Raw genomic sequence first — 20,000 nt, forward strand, 5'->3', positions numbered from 1 at the left:
GTCTGCCAGGGACGTCAGGCTCAGTTCCCTGTGGTCTGGCCTCCTAGCTTGTGTGTGTGTTGGGGGGGGAGGGGGTATACTTACCTAGTTGTGCTTGCGGGGGTTGAGCTTTGGCTCTTTGGTCCCGCCTCTCAACTGTCAATCAACTGGTGTACAGGTTCCTGAGCCTATTGGGCTCTATCATATCTACACTTCAAACTGTGTATGGAGTCAGCCTCCACCACATCACTGCCTAATGCATTCCACCTGTTAACTACTCTGACACTGAAAAAGTTCTTTCTAATGTCTCTGTGGCTCATGTGGGTACTCAGTTTCCACCTGTGTCCCCTTGTTCGCGTACCACCAGTGTTGAATAGTTTATTCTTCTATCTACCCTGTTGTATCTATTCCTCTGAGAATTTTGTATGTGGTGATCATGTCACCCCTAGCTCTTCTGTCTTCCAGCGACGTGAGGTGCAGTTCATGTAGTCTGTCCTCATAACTCATGCCTGGGACTAGCCTAGTGGCATAACTCTTAACTTTTTCCAGCTTTGCCTTGTGCTTGACAAGGTACGGGCTCTATGCTGGGGCCGTATACTCCAGGATTGGTCTTTCATATGTGGTATACAAGGTTGTGTGTGTGTGTGTGTGTGTGTGTGTGTGTGTGTGTGTGTGTGTGTGTGTGTGTGTGTGTGTGTGTGTGTGTGTGGACGAGCAATTACACGAATGTTCTCTTTGGTGTGAACTCTGTTTTTTAAGGGTAATATCCTCAGATCAATGATTTCAATGCATTTCTAATAGTCCTGAGCACTATCTGGATTAAAATGTATCCCATTCACAGCTGTGTGTGTGTGTGTGTGTGTGTGTGTGTGTGTGTGTGTGTGTGTGTGTGTGTGTGTTTGCTGATGAATTTCTAACGATCACTTCGCGTGAGCTGAACGACAGAATAGAGATTATTTATTGTTGATGGACTGAGACATCTAGGAAAAAAAACAGATCCTGGTCTCTTTCAGGAACCAAAGACCGGCAGTTGGTCCAAACGTGTCCCAACCAGGTGGAACGTCGCATGTTGACGTACACTCTAACGCCAAAAATCGTCATTCAATAAAATAGAAGCGGCTCACGAGAATGACACACTGTCCCGTTTTCTGTTGTGGGTCCTCTGGCAGGTTAGGCTCAGGGCACTTTAATACGACAGTTTCTGACGTTGGGAGACCTTAGGAGGACGAGGTGCGGACTGCCGAGTACTGCTTGGCTCCAGAGAAGGCTTTGAAAGAATACATAAATAAATAAAATTATATTAACTAATAATTAGTTGAATCTTTGATGGATTATATGTGTTGAGTGGATACTAAGCTTCGTGTGTATTTAGGGTCGTGCCTCTGCTCTTGGGCCCCACCTGCTCAGCAGTCGGTCATTTAATGTCAGAGACATTAGATTTCTGATATCTAAATATATCAGGTTATCCTCTTGTTTAGAGAGTACTTATAGGAACATTGTGGACCAACGGACATATTTTGACCTAATGGACAACCAGAAAGTAGAATTTCGTATAACTGAATTTTGACAAACCGAGAATTGTGTCGTATATGTATTGCTAATAAACCCTAACCTAACCATGCTAGACCTAATAGACGCTATCTGGTTATCTTGAGAGGATTTCGGGGCTTAGCGTCCCCGCGGCCCGGTCCTCGACCGGGCCTCCTTTTTGTCACACACTCCCAGGTAGCAGCCCGTAGCAGCTGTCTAATTCCCAGGTACCTATTTACTGCTAGGTGAACAGCGGGCATCAGGGTGAATGAAACTCTGCCCACTTGTTTCCCCCTCCGCCGGGGATTGAACCCGGAACCTTAGGATTACGAATCCCGAGCGCTGTCCATTCAGCCATCAGGCTCCAGGCCCCCCGGCATCTGAGCCTAATATAATATATACATGTGCTATACTAGGAATAAGAATATTAATTTCAATTTAACTTTATTTTTTCCCGACTCCATAAAGGTAGCCAACTGCTGCTAGTTGTCCAGTAGGTCAATATGTGTAGGATGACACACACAGTTACACAAGGTACTGTGTAGAGAGGAGGAGGAGGGTTAGGCCTGTGTGTGTGTGGTGTTACTGTCACCTGACGCCTGCCTTAACGCGTTTAATTTACTCACTGTTCCTAGGCTGAGTAAATGTCTCTGAGACCTCCAGGACCCATCTGCCCCTGTAGCTCCCATCCACGACCTCATAATCTGCTGCATCACTTTACACTTCCTCATTATCTACGTCGCAATCATGTCCACTGCTTATCCGCCTCTATTCTATCGTGTTAACATGCAGTTCCCGTCAGTCTTTCCTCTTAACCTAACCCTCTTAGTTCTGGGACTAGTCCTGTGACGTGTCTGATCCCACTTCAGTGTCGTCTAGTCACTCTGTTCATGCGGACGTCATGCTGGAGCTGCATATCCTGACTCTGGTCTCACACAGGTTATGAGCGGAGCCCTATAAATGCCTCACTGTCCAGATCTCTCATAGCTACAACAACGTTCGCCAGCATTGCATACGCCGTTGATGTGATTCAATTGGTATGTGCATCTAGTGATTAGACCGACGCTGAATATTACAAACCCGTTTTGTTGTTCATATATAAACATGCATGTATAAACATTATTATTACATTATATATATATATATATATATATATATATATATATATATATATATATATATATATATATATATATATATATATATATATATATCAGTGATAGTTTTAAGGGACAGAATCATTGATTTCAGCGGGTCGGCGGAGGACTTGATTTTGAATTGCAAATTTAAGTGCAAGAGAAACAGACACTGGCAGAGATTTGGTCAACTGTCATAGTGCAGGTTGATGCGACGGTGTCAACCACCACCCCCTGGTGTGTGACGGTGTCAACCACCACCCCCTGGTGTGTGACGGTGTCAACCACCACCACCCCCTGGTGTGTGACGGTGTCAACCACCACCCCCTGGTGTGTGACGGTGTCAACCACCACCCCCTGGTGTGTGACAGTGTCAACCACCACCACCTGGTGTGTGACGGTGTCAACCACCACCGCCTGGTGTGTGACGGCGTCAACCACCACCACCTGGTGTGTGACAGTGTCAACCACCACCACCTGGTGTGTGACGGTGTCAACCACCACCGCCTGGTGTGTGACGGCGTCAACCACCACCGCCTGGTGTGTGACGGTGTCAACCACCACCGCCTGGTGTGTGACGGCGTCAACCACCACCACCTGGTGTGTGACGGTGTCAACCACCACCACCTGGTGTGTGACGGCGTCAACCACCACCGCCTGGTGTGTGACGGTGTCAACCACCACCCCCTGGTGTCTGACGGTGTCAACCACCACCGCCTGGTGTGATGGTGTCAACCACCACCGCCTGGTGTGTGACGGTGTCAACCACCACCGCCTGGTGTGTGACGGTGTCAACCACCACCGCCTGGTGTGTGACGGTGTCAATCACCACCGCCTGGTGTGTGACGGTGTCAACCACCACCGCCTGGTGTGTGACGGTGTCAATCACCACCGCCTGGTGTGTGACGGTGTCAACCACCACCACCTGGTGTGTGACGGTGTCAACCACCACCGCCTGGTGTGTGACGGTGTCAACCACCACCGCCTGGTGTGTGACGGTGTCAACCACCACCGCCTGGTGTGTGACGGTGTCAACCACCACCGCCTGGTGTGTGACGGTGTCAACCACCACCGCCTGGTGTGTGACGGTGTCAACCACCACCCCCTGGTGTACAATCTTCAGCAGTTCTCCTCAGTTTAAATCTTGGACCTTTCCTGGTCTCAGGAATTCTTGCCTGTCAAATGTCTCGACTCCCGTTAGTATCTTGTATGTAGTGATCATATCGCCTCTTTTTCGTCTATCTTCTAATTAAGGCATAATTAATGCTTCTAACTTCTCATTGTTGCTCTTATCCTTCAGTTCTAAGAGCCGTTTAGTTCCCGGTGGAAAATTGGTTATATTGAGATGATTTCGGGGCTTAATTGTCCCCGCGGCCCGGTCCTCGACCAGGCCTCCACCCCCAGGAAGCAGCCCGTGACAGCTGACTAACACCCAGGTACCTGTTTTACTGCTAGGTAACAGGGGCATAGGGTGAAAGAAACTCTGCCCAATGTTTCTCGCCGGCGCCTGGGATCGAACCCAGGACCACAAGTCCAGCGTGCTGTCCGCTCGGCCGACCGGCTCCCTAAATGTACTCATCACTTTCATGTACTCATCACTGACATGCACTCATCACTGTCATGCACTCATCACTGTCATGCACTCATCACTGTCATGCACTCATCACTGTCATGCACTCATCACTGGCATGTACTCATCACTGTCATGCACTCATCATGCTCTCATCAGTCATGCACTCATCACTGTCATGCACTCATCATGCACTCATCACCATCATGCACTCATCACTGTCATGCACTCATCACTGTCATGTACTCATCACCATCATGCACTCATCACTGTCATGCAGTCATCATGCTCTCATCATTGTCATGCACTCATCACTCTCATGCACTCATCATGCACTCATCACCATCATGCACTCATCACTGTCATGCACTCATCACTGGCATGCACTCATCACCATCATGCACTCATCACTGTCATGCACTCATCACTGGCATGCACTCATCACCATCATGCACTCATCACTGTCATGCACTCATCATGCACTCATCACCATCATGCACTCATCACTGTCATGTACTCATCACTGGCATGCACTCATCACCATCATGCACTCATCACTGTCATGCACTCATCACTGTCATGTATAATTTGCAGCCGTTTAACATCCGTGGACGTGATTAGTTGTGTAAACTACACACAAATATGTATTACAAGCAAGACACACTATGTGATATATGTGTGTCTGGCCAGGAACAGTGAGAGGAGAGTGTGGGCACTCATCACCATCACTACAGTAGTGACACCATACAGACGGGGGGTCTGACGGCTGAGTGGACAGCGCTCGGGATTCGTAGTTCTAGCGTCGGGGGGTCGATCCCCAGTGGAGGTAGAAACAAAAAGTTTCTCTCACCCCTGATGCTGCTGTTCACCTAGCAGTAAATAGGGACCTGGAAGTTAGACATCTGTTACGGGCGGCTTCCTGTACTCACCTAATTAGACTCGCCTAATTGTGCTTGCGAGAGTTGAGGTCTGGCTCTTTCGTGTGTGTGTGTGTGTGTGTGTGTGTGTGTGTGTGTGTGTGTGTGTGTGTGTGTGTGTGTGTGTAGTTGTGTGTGTGTGTGTGTGTGTGTGTGTGTGTGTGTGTGTGTGTGTGTGTGTGTGTGTAGTTGTGTGTGTAGTTGTGTGTGTGTGTGTGTGTGTGTGTGTGTGTGTGTGTGTGTGTGTGTGTGTGTAGTTGTGTGTGTAGTTGTGTGTGTGTGTGTGTGTGTGTGTGTGTGTGTGTGTGTGTGTGTGTAGTTGTGTGTTTACTAGTTGTGTTTTTGCGGGGGTTGAGCTTTGCTCTTTCGGCCCGCCTCTCAACTGTCAATCAACTGTTTACTAACTATTTTTTTTTTCCACACCACACACACACACACCCCAGGAAGCAGCCCGTGACAGCTGACTAACTCCCAGGTACCTATTTACTGCTAGGTAACAGGGGCACTTAGGGTGAAAGAAACTTTGCCCATTTGTTTCTGCCTCGTGCGGGAATCGAACCCGCGCCACAGAATTACGAGTCCTGCGCGCTATCCACCAGGCTACGAGGCCCCCTCGTAGTGTGTGTGTGTGTGTGTGTGTGTGTGTGTGTGTTAGTTGTGTGTGTGTGTGTGTGTGTGTGTGTGTGTGTGTGTGTGTGAAAACATTGACAGTTGAGAGGCGGAACCAAATAGCCAGAGATCAACCTCCGCAAGCACAACTAGGTTAGAACACTCCCATTTCCAATAGATAATTTCATAGGAATAAATAATTAAATAATCTTGTCATTGTTTATAATATAATTCATATGTGGCAAGATACCAGATCAGAAAGATAAGCTAAAATAATTTGTAGCTGTATCAGTGCTGGTTGTATTATACTGTATATAGTCTTGTATTTACCCACCCAACCACTTGGGCTGGACGGTAGAGCATCGTTCCCTCCTCATGCAGGTCGGCGTTCAATCCCGGACCGTCCAAGTGGTTGGGTACCATTCCTTCCCACCGTCTCATCCCAAATCCTTATCCTGACTCCTTCCCAGTGCTATATAGTCGTAATGGCTTGGCACTTTCCCCCTGATAGATTCCTTCCCTTCTTTCTTTTTCCCCAAGTGGTAAACTGGTGATTTTCTCCTCCAACAGGTAAATGACAGCCGGACCACTCCTGGCGGGTCACGCCGAGTCTGAGCCACCTGGGGAACACAGGGAGTACATGTAGCCCACTACGCCACGGAGAGGGCATCAGTGTTGCCAGTGACAGCTGGGAATGACGACTGTCAGTGTAGACAGCTAAGTGGCTGTTATGTTGGTAGTTAGTTCCTTACTTTAGGCAGTTAGGAAGTTGACATTCCCAAAATCATCACCATCATGCACTCATCACCGTCATGCACTCATCACCATGTACTCATCACCATGCACTCATTATCATCATGCACTCATCACCGTCATGTACTCATCACCATCATGCACTCATTACCATCATGCACTCATCACCGCCATGCACTCATCACCGTCATGCACTCATCACCGTCATGTACTCATCACCATCATGCACTCATTACCATCATGCACTCATTACCATCATGCACTCATTACCATCATGCACTCATCACCGCCATGCACTCATCACCATCATGCACTCATCACCATGTACTCATCACCATCATGCACTCATTACCATCATGCACTCATCACCACCACACACTCATCACCACCACACACTCATCACCACACACTCATCACCACCATACTCACCACACACTCATCACCACCATAGACTCATCACCACCACACACTCATCACCACCACACACTCATCACCACACACTCAACACCACCATAGACTCATCACCACCACACACTCATCACCACCACACACTCATCACCACACACTCATCACCACCATACACTCATCACCACCATACACTCATCACCACCACACACTCATCACCACCATACACTCATCACCACCATACACTCATCACCACCACACACTCATCACCACCACACACTCATCACCATACACTCATCACCACCACACACTCATCACCACCATAGACTCATCACCACCACACACTCATCACCACCATACACTCATCACCATCATAGACTCATCACCACCACACACTCATCACCATACACTCATCACCACCACACACTCATCACCACCATAGACTCATCACCACCATACACTCATCACCACCATAGACTCATCACCACCACACACTCATCACCACACATCACCATAGACTCATCACCACCACACACTCATCACCACACATCACCATAGACTCATCACCACCACACACTCATCACCACACATCACCATAGACTCATCACCACACATCACCACCATAGACTCATCACCACCACACACTCATCACCACACACTCATCATCACCATAGACTCATCACCACCACACACTCATCACCACCATAGACTCATCACCACCATAGACTCATCACCACCACACACTCATCACCACCATAGACTCATCACCACCATACACTCATCACCACCACACACTCATCACCACCACACACTCATCACCACCACACACTCATCACCACCACACACTCATCACCACCACACACTCATCACCACCACACACTCATCACCACCACACACTCACACCACACACTCATGACCACCATAGACTCATCACCACCACACACTCATCACCACACACTCATCACCACCATAGACTCATCACCACCACACACTCATCACCACACACTCATCACCACCATAGACTCATCACCACACACTCATCACCACCATAGACTCATCACCACCACACACTCATCACCACCACACACTCATCACCACACACTCATCACCACCATAGACTCATCACCACACACTCATCACCACCATAGACTCATCACCACACACTCATGACCACCATAGACTCATCACCACCACACACTCATCACCATCATAGACTCATCACCACCACACACTCATCACCACCATAGTCTCATCATCACCACACACTCATGACCACCATAGACTCATCACCACCACACACTCATCACCACCATAGACTCATCACCACCACACACTCATCACCACCACACACTCATCACCACCACACACTCATCACCACACACTCATGACCACCATAGACTCATCACCACACACTCATCACCACCATAGACTCATCACCACCACACACTCATCACCACACACTCATGACCACCATAGACTCATCATCACCACACACTCATGACCACCATAGACTCATCACCACCACACACTCATCACCACCATAGACTCATCACCACCACACACTCATCATCACCACACACTCATCACCACCATAGACTCATCACCACCACACACTCATCACCACCACACACTCATCTTCACCACACACTCATCACCACCATAGACTCATCACCACCACACACTCATCACCACCATAGACTCATCACCACCACACACTCATCATCACCACACACTCATCACCACCATAGACTCATCACCACCACACACTCATCACCACCATAGACTCATCACCACCACACACTCATCATCACCACACACTCATCACCACCATAGACTCATCACCACCACACACTCATCACCACCACACACTCATCACCACACACTCATCACCACCACACACTCATCACCACCACACACTCATCACCACCATAGACTCATCATCACCACACACTCATCACCACCATAGACTCATCACCACCACACACTCATCATCACCATAGACTCATCATCACCACACACTCATCACCACCATAGACTCATCATCACCACACACTCATCACCACCATACACTCATCACCACCAGTCACTCATCACCACCATAGACTCATCACCACCACACACTCATCACCATAGACTCATCACCACACACTCATCACCACCATAGACTCATCACCACCACACACTCATCATCACCACACCCTCATCACCACCATAGACTCATCACCACCACACACTCATCATCACCACACACTCATCATCACATACTCATCACCACCATAGACTCATCACCACCACACACTCATCACCACCACACACTCATCACCACCATAGACTCATCACTACACACAGAACATTAACCTCAGAACAACCGTATCTTTGTTATATGAAGCTGATCGATTCTTTAATTATTTAAATTGTTGAAAGTTTAGTTGATAAAGGTTCGCCCTTGATAACGAGCTCCGTCTGCAATACTTCGTGCATTTACACATTGTTAATGTTAATTGTTAACGATGTTCATTGTGGGTCATTAACCAACGACCGTTAACCTTAACAGTGTAAGGATTAGGAGCGTTGCATATTATTCTCTCACAGAATATTTTTGTCCTAATGTTTATGCACACATATGTGTTTATATAACATGTGTCACACACATGTGTTTATATAACATGTGTCACACACATGTGTTTATATAACATGTGTCACACCCATGTGTTTATATAACATGTGTCACACACATGTGTTTATATAACATGTGTCACACCCATGTGTTTATATAACATGTGTCACACCCATGTGTTTATATAACATGTGTCACACACATGTGTTTATATAACATGTGTCACACACATGTGTTTATATAACATGTGTCACACACATGTGTTTATATAACATGTGTCACATATGACACATGTTAGTAGTTATTAGGGATTAAACAGTCTCTGATTAACATCTGTAAAGGTTTCTTTTAGGAATTTCAGCACAAAACTATATTTTGGGGACGCCACAATATTAGGTTCCTGGCATAATATTGGGTTCCTGGCATAATATTGGGTTCCTGGCATAATATTGGGTTCCTGGCATAATATTGGGTTCCTGGCATAATATTGGGTTCCTGGCATAATATTGGGTTCCTGGCATAATATTGGGTTCCTGGCATAATATTGGGTTCCTGGCATAATATTGGGTTCCTGGCATAATATTGGGTTCCTGGCATAATATTGGGTTCCTGGCATAATATTGGGTTCCTGGCATAATATTGGGTTCCTGGCATAATATTAGGTTCCTGGCATAATATTAGGTTCCTGGCATAATATTGGGTTCCTGGCATAATATTGGGTTCCTGGCATAATATTGGGTTCCTGGCATAATATTGGGTTCCTGGCATAATATTGGGTTCCTGGCATAATATTAGGTTCCTGGCATAATATTGGGTTCCTGGCATAATATTAGGTTCCTGGCATAATATTAGGTTCCTGGCATAATATTGGGTTCCTGGCATAATATTGGGTTCCTGGCATAATATTGGGTTCCTGGCATAATATTGGGTTCCTGGCATAATATTGGGTTCCTGGCATAATATTGGGTTCCTGGCATAATATTGGGTTCCTGGCATAATATTGGGTTCCCGCCACAATATTAGGTTCCTGGCATAATATTGGGTTCCTGCCACAATATTGGGTTCCTGCCACAATATTAGGTTCCTGCCACAATATTAGGTTCCTGGCATAATATTGGGTTCCTGCCACAATATTGGGTTCCTGCCACAATATTGGGTTCCTGGCATAATATTGGGTTCCTGCCACAATATTAGGTTCCTGGCATAATATTGGGTTCCCGCCACAATATTAGGTTCCTGGCATAATATTGGGTTCCTGGCACAATATTGGGTTCCAGCCACAATATTGGGTTCCTGCCACAATATTGGGTTCCCGCCACAATATTAGGTTCCTGGCATAATATTGGGTTCCTGCCACAATATTAGGTTCCTGGCATAATATTGGGTTCCTGCCACAATATTGGGTTCCCGCCACAATATTGGGTTCCTGCCACAATATTGGGTTCCTGCCAATATATTAGGTTCCTGCCACAATATTAGGTTCCTGGCATAATATTGGGTTCCTGGCACAATATTGGGTTCCAGCCACAATATTGGGTTCCTGCCACAATATTGGGTTCCCGCCACAATATTGGGTTCCTGCCACAATATTGGGTTCCTGCCACAATATTGGGTTCCTGCCACAATATTGGGTTCCTGCCACAATATTGGGTTCCTGCCACAATATTGGGTTCCCGCCACAATATTGGGTTCCTGCCACAATATTGGGTTCCTGCCACAATATTGGGTTCCCCCCACAATATTGGGTTCCTGGCATAATATTGGGTTCCTGCCACAATATTGGGTTCCCCCCACAATATTGGGTTCCTGGCATAATATTGGGTTCCTGCCACAATATTGGGTTCCTGCCACAATATTAGGTTCCTGCCACAATATTGGGTTCCTGCCACAATATTGGGTTCCTGCCACAATATTGGGTTCCCGCCACAATATTGGGTTCCCGCCACAATATTGGGTTCCTGCCACAATATTGGGTACCTGCCACAATATTAGGTTCCTGGCATAATATTGGGTTCCTGCCACAATATTGGGTTCCTGGCATAATATTGGGTTCCTGCCACAATATTAGGTTCCTGGCATAATATTGGGTTCCCGCCACAATATTAGGTTCCTGGCATAATATTGGGTTCCTGCCACAATATTGGGTTCCTGCCACAATATTGGGTTCCTGTCACAATATTGGGTTCCTGCCACAATATTAGGTTCCTGGCATAATATTGGGTTCCCGCCACAATATTAGGTTCCTGGCATAATATTGGGTTCCCGCCACAATATTAGGTTCCTGGCATAATATTGGGTTCCTGCCACAATATTGGGTTCCTGGCATAATATTGGGTTCCTGGCATAATATTGGGTTCCTGCCACAATATTAGGTTCCTGGCATAATATTGGGTTCCTGCCACAATATTGGGTTCCCGCCACAATATTGGGTTCCCGGCACAATATTGGGTTCCCGCCACAATATTGGGTTCCCGCCACAATATTGGGTTCCTGCCACAATATTGGGTTCCCGCCACAATATTGGGTTCCCGCCACAATATTGGGTTCCTGCCACAATATTGGGTTCCTGCCACAATATTGGGTTCCTGCCACAATATTGGGTTCCTGCCACAATATTGGGTTCCTGCCACAATATTGGGTTCCTGCCACAATATTGGGTTCCTGCCACAATTTTGGGTTCCTGCCACAATATTGGGTTCCTGCCACAATATTGGGTTCCTGCCACAATATTGGGTTCCTGCCACAATATTGGGTTCCTGCCACAATATTGGGTTCCTGCCACAATATTGGGTTCCTGCCACAATATTGGGTTCCTGCCACAATATTGGGTTAGATATCAGAACTCGATAAACATATATGTTGATTGCCCTAGAACTGACCACACTTGATAAATGTTATCATATATGAGACGAGCTGCCTGTGTTAGGATCCTCAACTTGCGACACACGCTGCAACTATAGAAGTCGTGATTGTAACCAAGGACTTTATAGCATCTTGAGTCAGACCAGGACACGCATCAGCCGACACGGCAGGTGGTGCAACAACCAGATGTTCGAACAGCTGGACGATAGTATAATGAGCACTTAAAGCGTTCGAAGCAGTCATATTCAGTGTTCGAAGCACTCATATTCAGTGTTCGAAACTCTCATATTCAGTGTTCGAAGCTCTCATATTCCGTGTTCGAAACTCTCATATTCCGTGTTCGAAGCTCTCATATTCCGTGTTCGAAGCTCTCATATTCAGTGTTCGAAGCTCTCATATTCAGTGTTCGAAGCAGTCATATTCAGTGTTCGAGGCACTCATATTCAGTGTTCGAAACTCTCATATTCAGTGTTCGAAGCACTCATATTCAGTGTTCGAAACTCTCATATTCCGTGTTCGAAGCTCTCATATTCCGTGTTCGAAGCTCTCATATTCCGTGTTCGAAGCTCTCATATTCAGTGTTCGAAGCTCTCATATTCAGTGTTCGAAGCTCTCATATTCAGTGTTCGAAGCTCTCATATTCAGTGTTCGAAGCACTCGTGTTCAATTTAAGATACATATTTTGAGTTTCTTCTGTTTCTTGCCTTAAGAGCAGTAACAGGCGTTTGGAGAAGTAAGACAGGACCAACCCTCACCATCAAGATAGTGAGCACCAGTACAAGACAGGACCATCCCTCACCATCAAGATAGTGAGCACCAGTACAAGACAGGACCATCCCTCACCATCAAGATAGTGAGCACCAGTACAAGACAGGACCAACCCTCACCATCAAGATAGTGAGCACCAGTACAAGACAGGACCATCCCTCACCATCAAGATAGTGAGCACCAGTACAAGACAGGACCATCCTTCACCATCAAGATAGTGAGCACCAGTACAAGACAGGACCAACCCTCACCATCAAGATAGTGAGCACCAGTACAAGACAGGACCAACCCTCACCATCAAGATAGTGAGCACCAGTACAAGACAGGACCAACCCTCACCATCAAGATAGTGAGCACCAGTACAAGACAGGACCATCCCTCACCATCAAGATAGTGAGCACCAGTACAAGACAGGACCATCCCTCACCATCAAGATAGTGAGCACCAGTACAAGACAGGACCATCCCTCACCATCAAGATAGTGAGCACCAGTACAAGACAGGACCATCCCTCACCATCAAGATAGTGAGCACCAGTACAAGACAGGACCATCCCTCACCATCAAGATAGTGAGCACCAGTACAAGACAGGACCAACCCTCACCATCAAGATAGTGAGCACCAGTACAAGACAGTACCATCCCTCACCATCAAGATAGTGAGCACCAGTACAAGACAGGACCAACCCTCACCATCAAGATAGTGAGCACCAGTACAAGACAGGACCAACCCTCACCATCAAGATAGTGAGCACCAGTACAAGACAGGACCAACCCTCACCATCAAGATAGTGAGCACCAGTACAAGACAGGACCAACCCTCACCATCAAGATAGTGAGCACCAGTACAAGACAGGACCATCCCTCACCATCAAGATAGTGAGCACCAGCACAAGACATCACCATCCCTCACCTTACAAATGAACATTGCCTCTGACGCCACTTCTGGCCTAACCAACACCCGGCAAACCTGAGGAAGTTATAGGTGATAGTGACAATTCTTAAGGTGTGTAATGGTGCCCCGGAGCGAGTTATGGTGAGGTGCTTGTGTGAGGGGGGGCGGGGGGGGGGGGCCGTAAATGTCAGATCAAGGTAATAGGGATGAGGCACTTGACTCTCGGCTCAAAGGGCGACAAGAATTAATGGAGCGAGTAATGGTGGTGTGAGTGTAGAATGAGGCGACTAGGAGGCCATTGGCTGAGGAGTTAGGGGGGGGGGGAGCCGGTGGGAGAGGTGGGAGAGATATGGGGCGGAGGAAGATGGTAGAATTTAGATGTGAACTCGTTACAACAATTATATATATATATATATATATATATATATATATATATATATATATATATATATATATATATATATATATATATATGCAAACAAGCCTGAATGGTCCCCAGGACTATATACAACTGAAAACTCACACCCCAGAAGTGACTCGAACCCATACTCCCACAACTGGTATGTACAGGGACGCCTTAATCCGCTTGACCATCACGACCGGACGATCGTGATGGTCAAGCGGATTAAGGCGTCCCTGTACATACCAGTTGTGGGAGTATGGGTTCGAGTCACTTCTTGGGGTGTGAGTTTTCAGTTATATATATATATATATATATATATATATATATATATATATATATATATATATATATATATATATATATATATATATATATGGGGAGAACTTAAAGTGCCAACATGTGACACTCTGTGTTGATACGTTGTTGTTATAATTTTAGCAACTCAGAACGAAGTGTCCATGTAGCACGGGCTATGGTGAGCCCGTAATATGTTGATACATTTACTACCTTATTAATATCCCCCTTGTAATGTCATTCATCCCTGTCAACTTTCACCTCACCATAAGAGGATATAATCAGGTGTTAGCACTGTAGAATTGGGGCTCACCATAGCCCGTGCTACATTGACATTTCGTTCTGAGTAGCTAAATCTTCAACAACAACAACAACAACAAACAGTAGAATTTGTCCTTGAGAATGCCAGGTGGACCTCATCCCTTGTGGAGTTGTTCACAAGGATACCCGGCGCTGCCCGGGACACTAGCAACATAAGGATATAGGTAACTGCAGAAGGTCTATTGGCCCATACGAGGCAGCTCTTGATAGTCTGATAGATGGATAGTCTGTCCCCTCTCCTTCACCCCGTCTCCCCACATCTTCAGTCCTCCCCTCTCTCCACAATCCTTCTCCCCCATCCCCCCAATCCTCCTCCCTCTCTTCCCTTTAATCCTCCTCCCCCTTTCCCGCACATTGCCTCTCCCCCCCCCACTTCCACCACCACTTTCCCCCGTTCTCCCCCTCTTCACCCCATTTCCTCCCCTCTTTCATCTCTCCCCGTTTCTTCTCCCTTCACTCCATCTCCCCTTCAACCCCGAATACGCATTCTCATTTATACCTATATAGAGAGGGGGACCCGGCGGTACCCGGGTCTGTGTCTGACTCTTCTTCCCCCCCCCCTCCTCCTCCTACTCCTCCTCTTCTCTCTCCACTCTTTCTTTTTTCCCTTCCCATCTCTTCCCTCCCCTGTCCTCTTCTGCCCTCCTCCCCTCCCCCCATCTCCTAACTTCCCCATTTCCACCGTCTTCCTTAAATTTTACCCATCCTTTCTCTCCCTCCCCCCCCCCCCATTCGCCCTCCTCACCATCACCACATTCCCTCACTGTACATCTTCACTGTATCATCCCCATAACCATCTTCAGCTCACTATCTTCATCACTGTAACTATCTTTCCTACTCACTATTTTCATCACTGTAACTATCTTTCCTACTCACTATTTTCATAACTTTTAACCCTAATGAATTAAACTCATTGTTTTCCACAATATTTTTTTTATTATTATCACAAAATCATGAAAATGCGGGTTAAGACTCTACGGAAAACATATCCGTAATTTAATTTCAGGCTTCATGAAACTCCCACCAGGGGAAGGGTTGTGATACAGGCTGATAGCTCTTAAAGAATTCAAGTTAGGCGGGCCACGACCAGCCTATGTCCGTCCCATACCGTAGATCATCCCCCTGCAAAGTTGAGCTCGACTAGCCGCAAGCGTCTGGCGTCCAGCTGTTGGACACACACACACACACACTCTCACAGCATGGACTCGCAGTATTGATCATATCCATCAGCTGAGATATCCTGGAAAGAACATTTGCAACAAATCGCTTATCTGTCAGCTGAGAGACGTGCACAACCGCTGCTAATCTAAGATGGTATTAATATCAAGACGCCAGATTCACGAAGCAGCTACGCAAGTACTTACGAACGTGTACATCTTTCCTCAATCTTTGACACCTTTGGTTACATTTATTAAACAGTTTACAAGCATGAAAACGTCCAATCAACTGTTGTTATTGTTATAAACAGCCTCCTGGTGCTTCGGAGCTCATTAACTGTTTAATAACTGGAAACAAAGTCGCCAAAGATTGAGAAAAGATGTACAGATGATCGTAAGTGCCTGCGTAACTGCTTCGTGAATCTGACCTAAGGGGAGGCGTCCGCTGTTGCCAACAGCTTGCTCAATCTACTCCACCTCCTTCACTTCACTCTCTAGACCAACGATTTATAATTTTGACTTCATCAATATATCTATAACAATATATTGACGGTACAGAAACTGTTGGAAAATACAGTAAGTTTTGTTGGGTTTAGAGAAAGTGCTGAGAGTTAATACTGAGGGTGTCCCTGGCTTGTTGTGTCGTCTGGGGGTGTCCCTGGCTTGTTGTGTCGTCTGGGGGTGTCCCTGGCTTGTTGTGTCGGTGTCTGGGGGTGTCCCTGGCTTGTTGTGTCGTCTGGGGGTGTCCCTGGCTTGTTGTGTCGTCTGGGGGTGTCCCTGGCTTGTTGTGTCGTCTGGGGGTGTCCCTGGCTTGTTGTGTCGTCTGGGGGTGTCCCTGGCTTGTTGTGTCGTCTGGGGGTGTCCCTGGCTTGTTGTGTCGTCTGGGGGTGTCCCTGGCTTGTTGTGTCGTCTGGGGGTGTCCCTGGCTTGTTGTGTCGTCTGGGGGTGTCCCTGGCTTGTTGTGTCGTCTGGGGGTGTCCCTGGCTTGTTGTGTCGTCTGGGGGTGTCCCTGGCTTGTTGTGTCGTCTGGGGGTGTCCCTGGCTTGTTGTGTCGTCTGGGGGTGTCCCTGGCTTGTTGTGTCGTCTGGGGGTGTCCCTGGCTTGTTGTGTCGTCTGGGGGTGTCCCTGGCTTGTTGTGTCGTCTGGGGGTGTCCCTGCTTGTTGTGTCGTCTGGGGGTGTCCCTGGCTTGTTGTGTCGTCTGGGGGTGTCCCTGGCTTGTTGTGTCGTCTGGGGGTGTCCCTGGCTTGTTGTGTCGTCTGGGGGTGTCCCTGGCCTGTTGTGTCGTCTGGGGGTGTCCCTGGCCTGTTGTGTCGTCTGGGGGTGTCCCTGGCCTGTTGTGTCGTCTGGGGGTGTCCCTGGCTTGTAGTGTCGTCTGGGGGTGTCCCTGGCTTGTAGTGTCGTCTGGGGGTGTCCCTGGCTTGTTGTGTCGTCTGGGGGTGTCCCTGGCCTGTTGTGTCGTCTGGGGGTGTCCCTGGCTTGTTGTGTCGTCTGGGGGTGTCCCTGCTTGTAGTGTCGTCTGGGGGTGTCCCTGGCTTGTAGTGTCGTCTGGGGGTGTCCCTGGCTTGTTGTGTCGTCTGGGGGTGTCCCTGGCTTGTTGTGTCGTCTGGGGGTGTCCCTGGCTTGTTGTGTCGTCTGGGGGTGTCCCTGGCTTGTTGTGTCGTCTGGGGGTGTCCCTGGCCTGTTGTGTCGTCTGGGGGTGTCCCTGGCCTGTTGTGTCGTCTGGGGGTGTCCCTGGCCTGTTGTGTCGTCTGGGGGTGTCCCTGGCTTGTAGTGTCGTCTGGGGGTGTCCCTGGCTTGTAGTGTCGTCTGGGGGTGTCCCTGGCTTGTTGTGTCGTCTGGGGGTGTCCCTGGCCTGTTGTGTCGTCTGGGGGTGTCCCTGGCTTGTTGTGTCGTCTGGGGGTGTCCCTGGCTTGTAGTGTCGTCTGGGGGTGTCCCTGGCTTGTAGTGTCGTCTGGGGGTGTCCCTGGCTTGTTGTGTCGTCTGGGGGTGTCCCTGGCTTGTAGTGTCGTCTGGGGGTGTCCCTGGCTTGTAGTGTCGTCTGGGGGTGTCCCTGGCTTGTAGTGTCGTCTGAGGGTGTCCCTGGCTTGTAGTGTCGTCTGGGGGTGTCCCTGGCTTGTAGTGTCGTCTGGGGGTGTCCCTGGCTTGTTGTGTCGTCTGGGGGTGTCCCTGGCTTGTTGTGTCGTCTGGGGGTGTCCCTGGCTTGTAGTGTCGTCTGGGGTGTCCCTGGCTTGTAGTGTCGTCTGGGGGTGTCCCTGGCTTGTAGTGTCGTCTGGGGTGTCCCTGGCTTGTAGTGGCGTCTGGGGGTGTCCCTGGCTTGTAGTGTCGTCTGGGGGTGTCCCTGGCTTGTAGTGTCGTCTGGGGGTGTCCCTGGCTTGTAGTGTCGTCTGGGGGTGTCCCTGGCTTGTAGTGTCGTCTGGGGGTGTCCCTGGCTTGTTGTGTCGTCTGGGGGTGTCCCTGGCCTGTTGTGTCGTCTGGGGGTGTCCCTGGCCTGTTGTGTCGTCTGGGGGTGTCCCTGGCTTGTTGTGTCGGCGTCTGGGGGTGTCCCTGGCTTGTAGTGTCGTCTGGGGGTGTCCCTGGCTTGTGTGTCGTCTGGGGGTGTCCCTGGCTTGTTGTGTCGGCGTCTGGGGGTGTCCCTGGCTTGTTGTGTCGTCTGGGGGTGTCCCTGGCTTGTTGTGTCGTCTGGGGGTGTCCCTGGCCTGTTGTGTCGTCTGGGGCGTCCCTGGCATGTAGTGTCGTCTGGGGGTGTCCCTGGCATGTTGTGTCGTCTGGGGGTGTCCCTGGCTTGTTGTGTCGTCTGGGGGTGTCCCTGGCTTGTTGTGTCGGCGTCTGGGGGTGTCCCTGGCTTGTTGTGTCGTCTGGGGGTGTCCCTGGCTTGTTGTGTCGTCTGGGGGTGTCCCTGGCTTGTTGTGTCGGCGTCTGGGGGTGTCCCTGGCATGTAGTGTCGTCTGGGGGTGTCCCTGGCTTGTGTCGTCTGGGGGTGTCCCTGGCTTGTTGTGTCGGCGTCTGGGGGTGTCCCTGGCTTGTTGTGTCGTCTGGGGGTGTCCCTGGCTTGTTGTGGCGTCTGGGGGTGTCCCTGGCCTGTTGTGTCGTCTGGGGGTGTCCCTGGCCTGTTGTGTCGTCTGGGGGTGTCCCTGGCCTGTTGTGTCGTCTGGGGTGTCCCTGGCCTGTTGTGTCGTCTGGGGGTGTCCCTGGCCTGTTGTGTCGTCTGGGGGTGTCCCTGGCCTTGTTGTGTCGTCTGGGGTGTCCCTGGCCTGTTGTGTCGTCTGGGGGTGTCCCTGGCCTGTTGTGTCGTCTGGGGGTGTCCCTGGCTTGTTGTGGCGTCTGGGGGTGTCCCTGGCTTGTTGTGTCGTCTGGGGTGTCCCTGGCCTGTTGTGTCGTCTGGGGGTGTCCCTGGCCTTGTTGTGTCGTCTGGGGGTGTCCCTGGCTTGTTGTGGCGTCTGGGGGTGTCCCTGGCTTGTTGTGTCGTCTGGGGTGTCCCTGGCTTGTTGTGGCGTCTGGGGGTGTCCCTGGCATGTAGTGTCGTCTGATGGTGTCCCTGGCTTATTGTGTCGTCTGGGGGTGTCCCTGGCTTGTAGTGTCGTCTGGGGGTGTCCCTGGCTTGTTGTGTCGTCTGGGGGTGTCCCTGGCTTGTAGTGTCGTCTGGGGGTGTCCCTGGCTTGTAGTGTCGTCTGATGGTGTCCCTGGCTTATTGTGTCGTCTGGGGGTGTCCCTGCTTGTAGTGTCGTCTGGGGGTGTCCCTGGCTTGTTGTGTCGTCTGGGGGTGTCCCTGGCTTGTTGTGTCGTCT

The sequence above is a fragment of the Procambarus clarkii genome, chromosome 62 (genome assembly GCF_040958095.1).
Source record: "Procambarus clarkii isolate CNS0578487 chromosome 62, FALCON_Pclarkii_2.0, whole genome shotgun sequence".
Taxonomy (NCBI): domain Eukaryota; kingdom Metazoa; phylum Arthropoda; class Malacostraca; order Decapoda; family Cambaridae; genus Procambarus; species Procambarus clarkii.